At 44.4% G+C, this 8,348-nt stretch overlaps 1 long non-coding RNA gene across 1 annotated transcript; it reads left to right on the forward strand.

Moving 5' to 3' along the window:
• The first annotated feature begins 4,749 nt into the window (after nucleotides 1–4,749).
• LOC149343028 (uncharacterized) lies at nucleotides 4,750–5,537 on the forward strand. The gene is made up of 3 exons (XR_016282692.1): nucleotides 4,750–4,796; nucleotides 4,932–5,018; nucleotides 5,413–5,537. It is a non-coding gene; the product is annotated as an uncharacterized LOC149343028 (long non-coding RNA).
• The last annotated feature ends 2,811 nt before the right edge of the window (nucleotides 5,538–8,348 follow it).

Genomic DNA, 8,348 nt, shown 5'->3' on the forward strand with positions numbered 1-8,348 from the left:
AGCGGCGCCCGTGTCCATGTAGCAATCACGTAGTCTGGGGCAGGCTCCACTCCGGCACAGTGAAAAAATTATCTTTGGTCATCGTCTCTGGGCTTTCAGAGAACTCGAAGCGCGTCGGAAACATTTGACTATGTTTATTCAGGAGCAATGTGGCCGCGTGGGAAGAGTGCTAACGAGCTCGCTCCAGTCGGCCTCTGATAATCGGCGTCACCAAGACCTGGTGATATATATAGCGGACGTTGTTTTGTAACCTCGCTGGTGATTCGGACTTCCTTGACTCGGTGGCATAGTCCTTATAAGGAACATTTCATGTCGCTGTCTGGCGTTTTTTGTTCCCTAACACTAAACGCCACTTGTGTCAGCGCACTATCTTATTCATTTGCTGCCAGTATAAGCCGCCGTGGCCGACATGCGCGTTGTTGCACTCGCGATCACAAAGTGAGGTGGGCGGCAGGCAGACTACCACTCACTTCAAATTCCTGTCCTTGTAGAAATCCGGGTAAAATTCTTGCACCCAGTACCAAACCGGTGGTTAAACGGCAGAACTGGGGATCGAACCAACCATCGCCCAAATGGCAGGTCGACGATCATCCGCATGGCCGTCACTTCGGTATAAACATCGGTCACCCGTGCAGACAGGGCAATTTCCAAGAACGAGTTAGGTCATATTTCCGAGAGTTGAGGTCGAATCATGGCCAAGCACCAGGCCGGGAGCGCGCACGTACCTCTTTATCCGGCAGGCACCCGGCGACACCGAAGTCTATCTGAAGTCGTGCGCATGCTCAATCACAAGGTCATCCATGGTTCAAAAGAGTGAGCTGGTAACTCCCCGCACGTGGGCCGCCATAGAACCCCTTCCGGAAGGAACCTCCTAAGTGGCTAAGCAGTTGGCCGCTGGACAATACCTTTTTATTACGGTGGATTCCCACCAGCTGCGCAGTGGTTGCCCTCCCACTACTAGGCTAGGTACCGATGACTTGAGGGCCCAGTGTGATATAGGCCTCAGAGGGTTCCTGCGCCGCAGTCGCCTCAGGCCGCCATTGGAATCTGACTCTTGCATCGTTTTGCGCTAGGTTCTTATCCAATGAGAGTAGAATTACAGTGCTCTTCGAGGAACAAGTGGATAATAAAATTTGAGGGAACACTTAATCCCCACTCTGAAGGTGTGACGCGATAGCCTTTATAGTTTAATGCCCAAAATGCGTAATTGGTGACTCGCTACATTCATAGACCACTGGGAGTTGTCATACCGCTCCTGGCGCAGGTGTGGGGCCTTCTGCCCAGTCTGTCCACTGACGTTATCGGGGTAAGGGACGCGCGGTCTGTGAGGGGTCGTCCTAGTCGGCTGTGAGCTACGTTTAAAATGTTTAAAGTTATTTCTATGTAGTAGCGTCAACGCAGAGCTTTCAAATTTGACTCAGATACCTTCAGAGAACACCTCTACAGGTCTGTTGCACTATAATAGGCGCTCAAGATATTTTCAGGGCCCCTTTAAGAGTCTCCACTAAATATTTAATCGCCATCTGTCTCACCCTATGATGCAGCGGCGTTGACATCACTTAGCTCAGTCAAGACTTGCCAGATAAGTTTTCTTTCCTTTCCAATTCGGAATGTGTTTATGTGCATCGGACGGGCCGCTGCCGTGTGCAGACCACATCACTGATAGCGACGGCACGATATCGCTGAACAGGCCATGAGCAGGTGTAGCTGTGAAATCCAGGCCGATGAACTTACTTCTCCGTTGTTTAAAAGACGCCTACTAGGTAACCGTTAACAAAATCGCAGCAAACTCATATTTTAACCTCATTTTCGAACTGCGCAAAGAAAAACCCACAGCAAAAAGGACATACACACTCACACATCAAAAGCGCGCAAATTTAAAAAAAAAAGGAAAGCAGCTGGTCTCAGGAGAGGTACTGGGCAATGCGCAATATTCGCACCTTTGACGTATTTATATACGATTTTGTAGAATTATTGCCAGGTCCTGTTCTTAGCCTGCATTTTTTTTATGAATGAACATTTGGTACAGGTAAATCATGATGATGGGTGTAGCATGCGCTACTTCTCAGATATTTTTCAGCATACTACAAAGTGTACCCTTTTCAATGCGCAGGAAACATGGTAGACCATGCGCTCTTATCACGCTTCGCAGGCTTGCCACGTTCCTTGTCACTCTATACTGACTTAGTATTCCCCTTTTTTGACCCTTTAAGAATCGCAGAGGGCAATTATGATAACGCATGTGCTTTGAAGGCGAAAATGCTATTTTAACTCATGTTTTTCCTTCATTTCGAATGACACACCAACTCGTTAGCCTAATGTCGTAAGGCAATGCCTACACTAGATTCACATTATTCGCCAAAAAGCAATGCGGTTCTATGTCCAGTGAGATGAATGCTCACACTGAAATCTGAAAGTCCCTCTTTCTATTCACGGCACCTCCGGAAGAAAATTTTCTTCGCTGACGGCTTCATTGGGGGTTTTTGTGGACCTCTTTCCTGGAAGCCGACAACGACACCGGATGTAGGTGCTAATGGACCATATAAGGCTTTAGACTGAAGAAAAGAACTGAAAATAAACTGCAGACAGCGTACCAAGCTATAGCCAAAAAGTGATAGGGCAACGTACATCCAGCGTGAAAAGTTTTCGAGGCACACGTGTCGCCGAAAATCGCAAATTTTATGTACCCTGGGTAGAAGTCCTGAAAATTACAGGGGCTCTCCAGAGTACACGTCATAAGGTGCACGCTGTAGGATTTCGCTTCATGGTACACATGCTCTGGCTTCTACATAATCATGTTTCTCGGAGCTCGTGTGCATCGTACACATCTGACGCTGGGTATCTGTTCGTGGCAAGTAGAAGCTTAGAAAACAAACGCAAGTTAACGATGTTCCTGCTGACATAAAGAAAAGACAACGGAGATGGGCAGCGCTTCTAATGGGTCAATTTCCAATTCTAATGGGGAGAATCGATAACCCATGATCCTTAAGGGTGGTGGGACTGGTATCAAGAGATCACAAACCAGCAGAGGGTGGCAGAGGGCCGTGTGGACAAAGGAGACGAAGTTTATTATGCTAACGGGAAAGCAGGAGGTGAAAAATAGGTTAATGGGAAAGTCCATCTTCCTGCAATTGATGCAAGTGGGATGACAGTGGTCATAATGAGAAAGGACACGTGGTAGGAAAGTTGCGTAGCTGTTTCGCATTCTTTTGCTCAAATGCGCGTATGTGCCTTTCTTAAGGCAACTGTGCACAAATATCGATGCCATCTGTATCGTGAATTCCATAAGATGCCTCTAAAAGCAAGAGCTCTGCGCTTAATCTTAACGCAATCATAAATTAAGCGCCACGAATTCAAAAAAATTCAGATCGCTTAAGTGACTTCTCACTTTCTTTTGGGGCCGTTTTTTCTTGCAGTTATATGCTATATATCCTTCTGGTATTGTAATATTCGACGAAAACCTAGACGGAGACCTGGACTGCGTGACTTTATTGATGTTAAACATGGACAAAGATAGCCAGACGGCGAAATACGTGTGGACAGTCCAAGGAGAAGACGGATATATTAAGTAAGCCTAACCTGCCACGAGAATTACAATCTCTTACTATCATCTACTGTACAATAGACGTATTACTTGACCAAAGTACTGTAGAAAATTCATCAGATGAAAGATATATTTCAATTCTCACTCCATAGGGCTGCGCTGACTGTGTCGAAATGGTACAAGAGAGAAAGTTCCGCGACCAAATTAGGGGTGGCCTTTTCGTTTGACACTGGACTTCTTCCTATTTATTTTGGCAGAGTAGCGTTTAAATCTTATCAGACATGAATTTCAATAGAGATTCGAGGCTGAGATAACCTGAAGTACAAAAAAATTCAAGGTTGACACAAACGTCACTGGATAAGCGCACCCGATTTTTGTCTCAGCTGTAGTTTTAGATAACCCTTGAATAGTCTAGTTTCGGTTCCAAAATAGGGTTCACAATACAGACTTCTATTCTAATAGGAATGTTAAACAATAGAAACTGATGTCCTGTATATACGAAAGTACATGGCACACTGTACCTCTTTATCAAACCGGCCTTACCTAAGGATGCCTTTGACGCGACAGTTTTACCGTAACATGTATACTAAGAATCACACTCTTCTTTTCGTACATGTACGGCTGCATCAACTGCGAGGCAAATAATGGCTTGAGATTCTATACGGCAGGTGCTTTCAACTAAGTCATGGCGTGGACGATAGAAATCTTTATTCATAGAAGGGATAGCTTGCGAAGGCTGCAGATGAGGAAATAACGCTTAAATAAAACATCTGCTATAACATTTCACTATAGTGTGTATCTAGTACCAAGCACGAAAAAATACACTCATATGATAAAGTTTCATTTATTTAATTTCAGGGAGCACAAAGATATCACGCTTATTGCGGCTGCCCCTATTTCAATTTCACGACGAATATTTTAAATGTTCACTTCGGTCGATCTTCTAGCTCTCAATTACTTTTCTGGCAGTATTAAAATTTCCAAGTAGAAATTATTTCATGAAACTAAAGGTGCATCGTAATCTGAAATAACGGGATTTTCAGAAAGTGACATTGTAGCCACACAATCATGGCATCCGTGAAAACATCATTGCAGCTTCTGCAAACCTGCAATGTGCAGCCAACTTTCATGGCCCTGTGTCGTTGTACAAAGAACAAACTGGGAAATGTTCCGTCATTCTGTCTTTTTAGCAAAAACTTCACTGTGGAATGGAAGCCTGGAACGACGCCTGATGTGCCTTTATTCAAAGTCGGTGAGTGTAACTCTGCACCTTTCGCTTGTATGCTAGGGCTTCGGCTCTGATTATTATTGTTTTGAGGGACACACGTCTTACGTCATGTTTCGCACCTTCGTAAGAGAAACGTGACTTGCGAATCACTTCTTGCAGCTGACGGCCCTTGGAAACCTGTTAAGATTCTTTACACGGATAACGAGGGCTGCCTCGTGGCAGACTTTCCGTACAAGGAATTGCATCGTAAGTGAATCATGTATTCAGAGCGCGTCCAGCTTTAAGCAAGTAACTCCTTTAAAGTGTTTTGGTTAGATTATTTTGCCAGAGCGGCACAATTCGCAGCAATTGGAGGAAACTCTGTAACGACAGGCACAGAGTGACTTGCTCGGAAAGCTTGTTGCGTACAGCAAATAAAGAATTTTTTTCTGAGATGTCCGCGTCATCCAGCTTAACAATAGTCTGAAGAAGACAATACTAGGGACCTAGCTTGAAATAAGTGAAACTGATTTTAATTGCACCGGTGCTCTTTTCAAATTGTAAGTGTCTGAGCGCGCAGCAATTACCGAGGAGCCATTCATTTCTCTGCTTTTACTCCTTTCGACGACATGTTTCTTAATGACTTTTTCTCCCACCGCAGAGTGCGCGCTGTTGTTGTCGGAAGAGAACAAGGACCACGTTCCCCAAACCTGCATAGACGGACTGAAGGAGGCCTGCGGCACGGAAAATATAGCCTATGACAAAGGCAGCTGCAGTTTTGTGTAGGGAATCTCCGGAAATGTTACTACTTCCTCCGGACGCAGTTTTTGAGCTTTTATTGCAGTATGCTGTTTGCGAGTGTGATTAATAAAAAAAATAGCTTGTCTAATGATTCCCACGTTCATAAACTCATTTCATTGCTTTCAATAAAAGTGAGCTTCGTGGGGGCTGCAAAGAAGACCAATAACAATGCTTCACGGAGCTGTTTAGAATCTAGCGGCTTTTCGGCAAGTCATTATTTTTTTCCTACCGAGCATACAAAAACCACCCCGCAGAACGGTGTACAAGCAGCATGCATAGAAGCGCATTTCAATACACACTTTGGAAGTACCTAAGTACAAGTATGCTGGTGATTCTGAGAAGAATCGAAATAGGCTATATATTTGATTTTGGTTTTAGATATATTTCTGCCTATTTTATTTATTATACACGGATTAATCTGTTGGCTGAAGTGCACTGCAATTCATGACAGCGCGATACTTCTAGAAAAAAAAATTGAACTCCGTCCTGGAACAAGCAGCGTTCTCGCGCTAGCGCTGTGTCGTAACTTTGCAAGGACATATGAAACGAGATATACAACGTGTTCTGTATATATTTACACCGCTAAAAGTAAAGCTGAGAAAGACCTTGTCAGAGTTGTCGTGCAGTAGGCTGGAAGTTACTGCTTGGGAGAAGAAATGACTATAACGGCACCCGTCTTAAGTGAGCCTATAATTAAGAAATATATTTTTTTTGCAGGAATATGCGACACACAACTTTAAATCTGCAAATTATATAAACAACTGGGTGATGAAAGAGCGTTCAGGCTTTATTTATTACATGAGAAAGGGGCAATGAGAAACAAACTCCCTAATGTGCAAATTTTAATGTAGTCACGAATTTCGATGGAGGCGAAATTCTAGAGGTCTGTGTACTGTGCGGTGGCAGTGCATGTGAAAGAACCCCAGGTGGTGAAAATTTCTGGAGTCCTTCAATACGGCGTCTCTCATAGCCTGAGTCGCTTTGGGACGTTAAACCCCATAAACCAATTTAGTAGCGTTTTACATAAATAAATATTACCACAATGTTAAATTTTCCTACAATTTCTTAAGCAAGTCTCCAGAAATTGACCGGAAATAATAGAAAGAAAGATATCGCATAATGTTTTTTTGTACAATGTTATCTAAGCTGCAAACTCAAAATTCCTCGGCATTGGCAAAACCACTTAAATGACGGTTCGAAAGCGACGAATACACCGACCTTTTACCGCGCAAAAAACCATACGGACGCTTACGTCCCCTGAAGAGTAGAATGCGACAGCCTTTTGTGCAGAGAAATGAGAGAACAGCGCCACTGTCACGTGATGTTGTGACGTTATCATCCTCTCATCCAATCATCGACTCCGGCCCCCAGCTGATTCCAACCGGCTTGCCTCGCCCTTTTCAGGTTGCGCGGGAAAGGGCGAGGCGAGCGCCGTGGTCACATGTCCTAGGGACGTCAACGCCCTTGCGACCACTCAGCGACTTTTGTGGCTTACGCAGGACGCGGAATCGTGGGATGTGAAGTACGTGGCAGTTGAATTGAATTAATCAAATGGTGAGTGGCCATGGTGGGCACGTTGCTCGCTACCCGGAGAGCAAGTTGCCGCCAGCCACAGTGGGGTGGTTTTGATGACGTCAGAAAGTCACGTATCCTCTCGACGAACCAGGGGTATTTCTGACAGAGACCGCAGGGTCTTTCTGCGTAAAAGGACTCTAATACTACCGCTTTAGACAGTGCATACACAAACATTGGCGACGCTCGAGGGGCACGATTCGCTTGTGTTATGGCAGGGAAGTACTCTATGTCCCATATATACGCTTAGGCGGTCCAGTTTAAAAGGTTATAATTGTAAAGAGATGTAGCGAAGCGGACAGGCTGTCTGTCTACCTGAAGACCTGGCTCAAATCGGAGCAACACTTCGCTCGTTGAGCGCCTTGACATTCAGTGATAATTGTCACCATCGTACCACACACATATCGTGAAATTTTAAAGAAATATTACGTTGGAAATAATGTTGCCGACTTTTTCTGCTTGTTATTAAATGTACTGGCCACTTACGGATGACCGGTTCACCGTATCGATCGACTGTGTAATCAGAAAATTATCTCGGAATCTTTAGATCGCGTGTGCTCATATGGGCGGCGCTTTTAGCCGATACACTCTTATCCGAAGAGGCCAAGGACCATGTTCCCCAAAGCTGCCTAGACCATTTGGAAGAAATATGCGGAACGGAAAATATAGCTTACGACAAAGACAGCTGCAGTGTTGCGTAAGGTGTCTCCGGAAATGCTACGAAGCCTTCCGGACGTGATTTTCAGTATTCTCTGGCAGTGTGCTTTTTTTTGGAAGCGCTATTAATAACAAAAATTGATTGTCTTATAATTCTCATTTTATAAAAAGCATTTTACTTGCTTAAATAAAAATGACAACTTTTTCACTCAGACTCTAAACCTAGTCCGGTAAGAATGCTTCACGGAGCTGCTTAAAAGTTGGCCGCTTTCCACCAAGCGACTTTTTTGCCATCGAACAGCACAAAATCCACCACGGCGGACGTTACACCTGGAGTATGAACCAAAGAGCATTTCGATGCATCACATAATTTGCGCAAAACCGTACTGGCGCGAAAAGACGGAGACAAACGCACACAAGACAGGACTAGCGCGAAGTTCCAAATAAGTTTACTGTTCGAAAAAGGAACTTCATAACCACAAGAGCCAAAGATACAATAAAAAAGGTTATTATGAGAATAAAAGACAATAAAGCCGTCTACACAAAAGAATGCCTGTCAAAGCGACT

This window comes from Amblyomma mixtum, chromosome 5 (genome assembly GCF_055824585.1).
Source record: "Amblyomma mixtum isolate Tamu chromosome 5, ASM5582458v1, whole genome shotgun sequence".
Lineage (NCBI taxonomy): Eukaryota > Metazoa > Arthropoda > Arachnida > Ixodida > Ixodidae > Amblyomma > Amblyomma mixtum.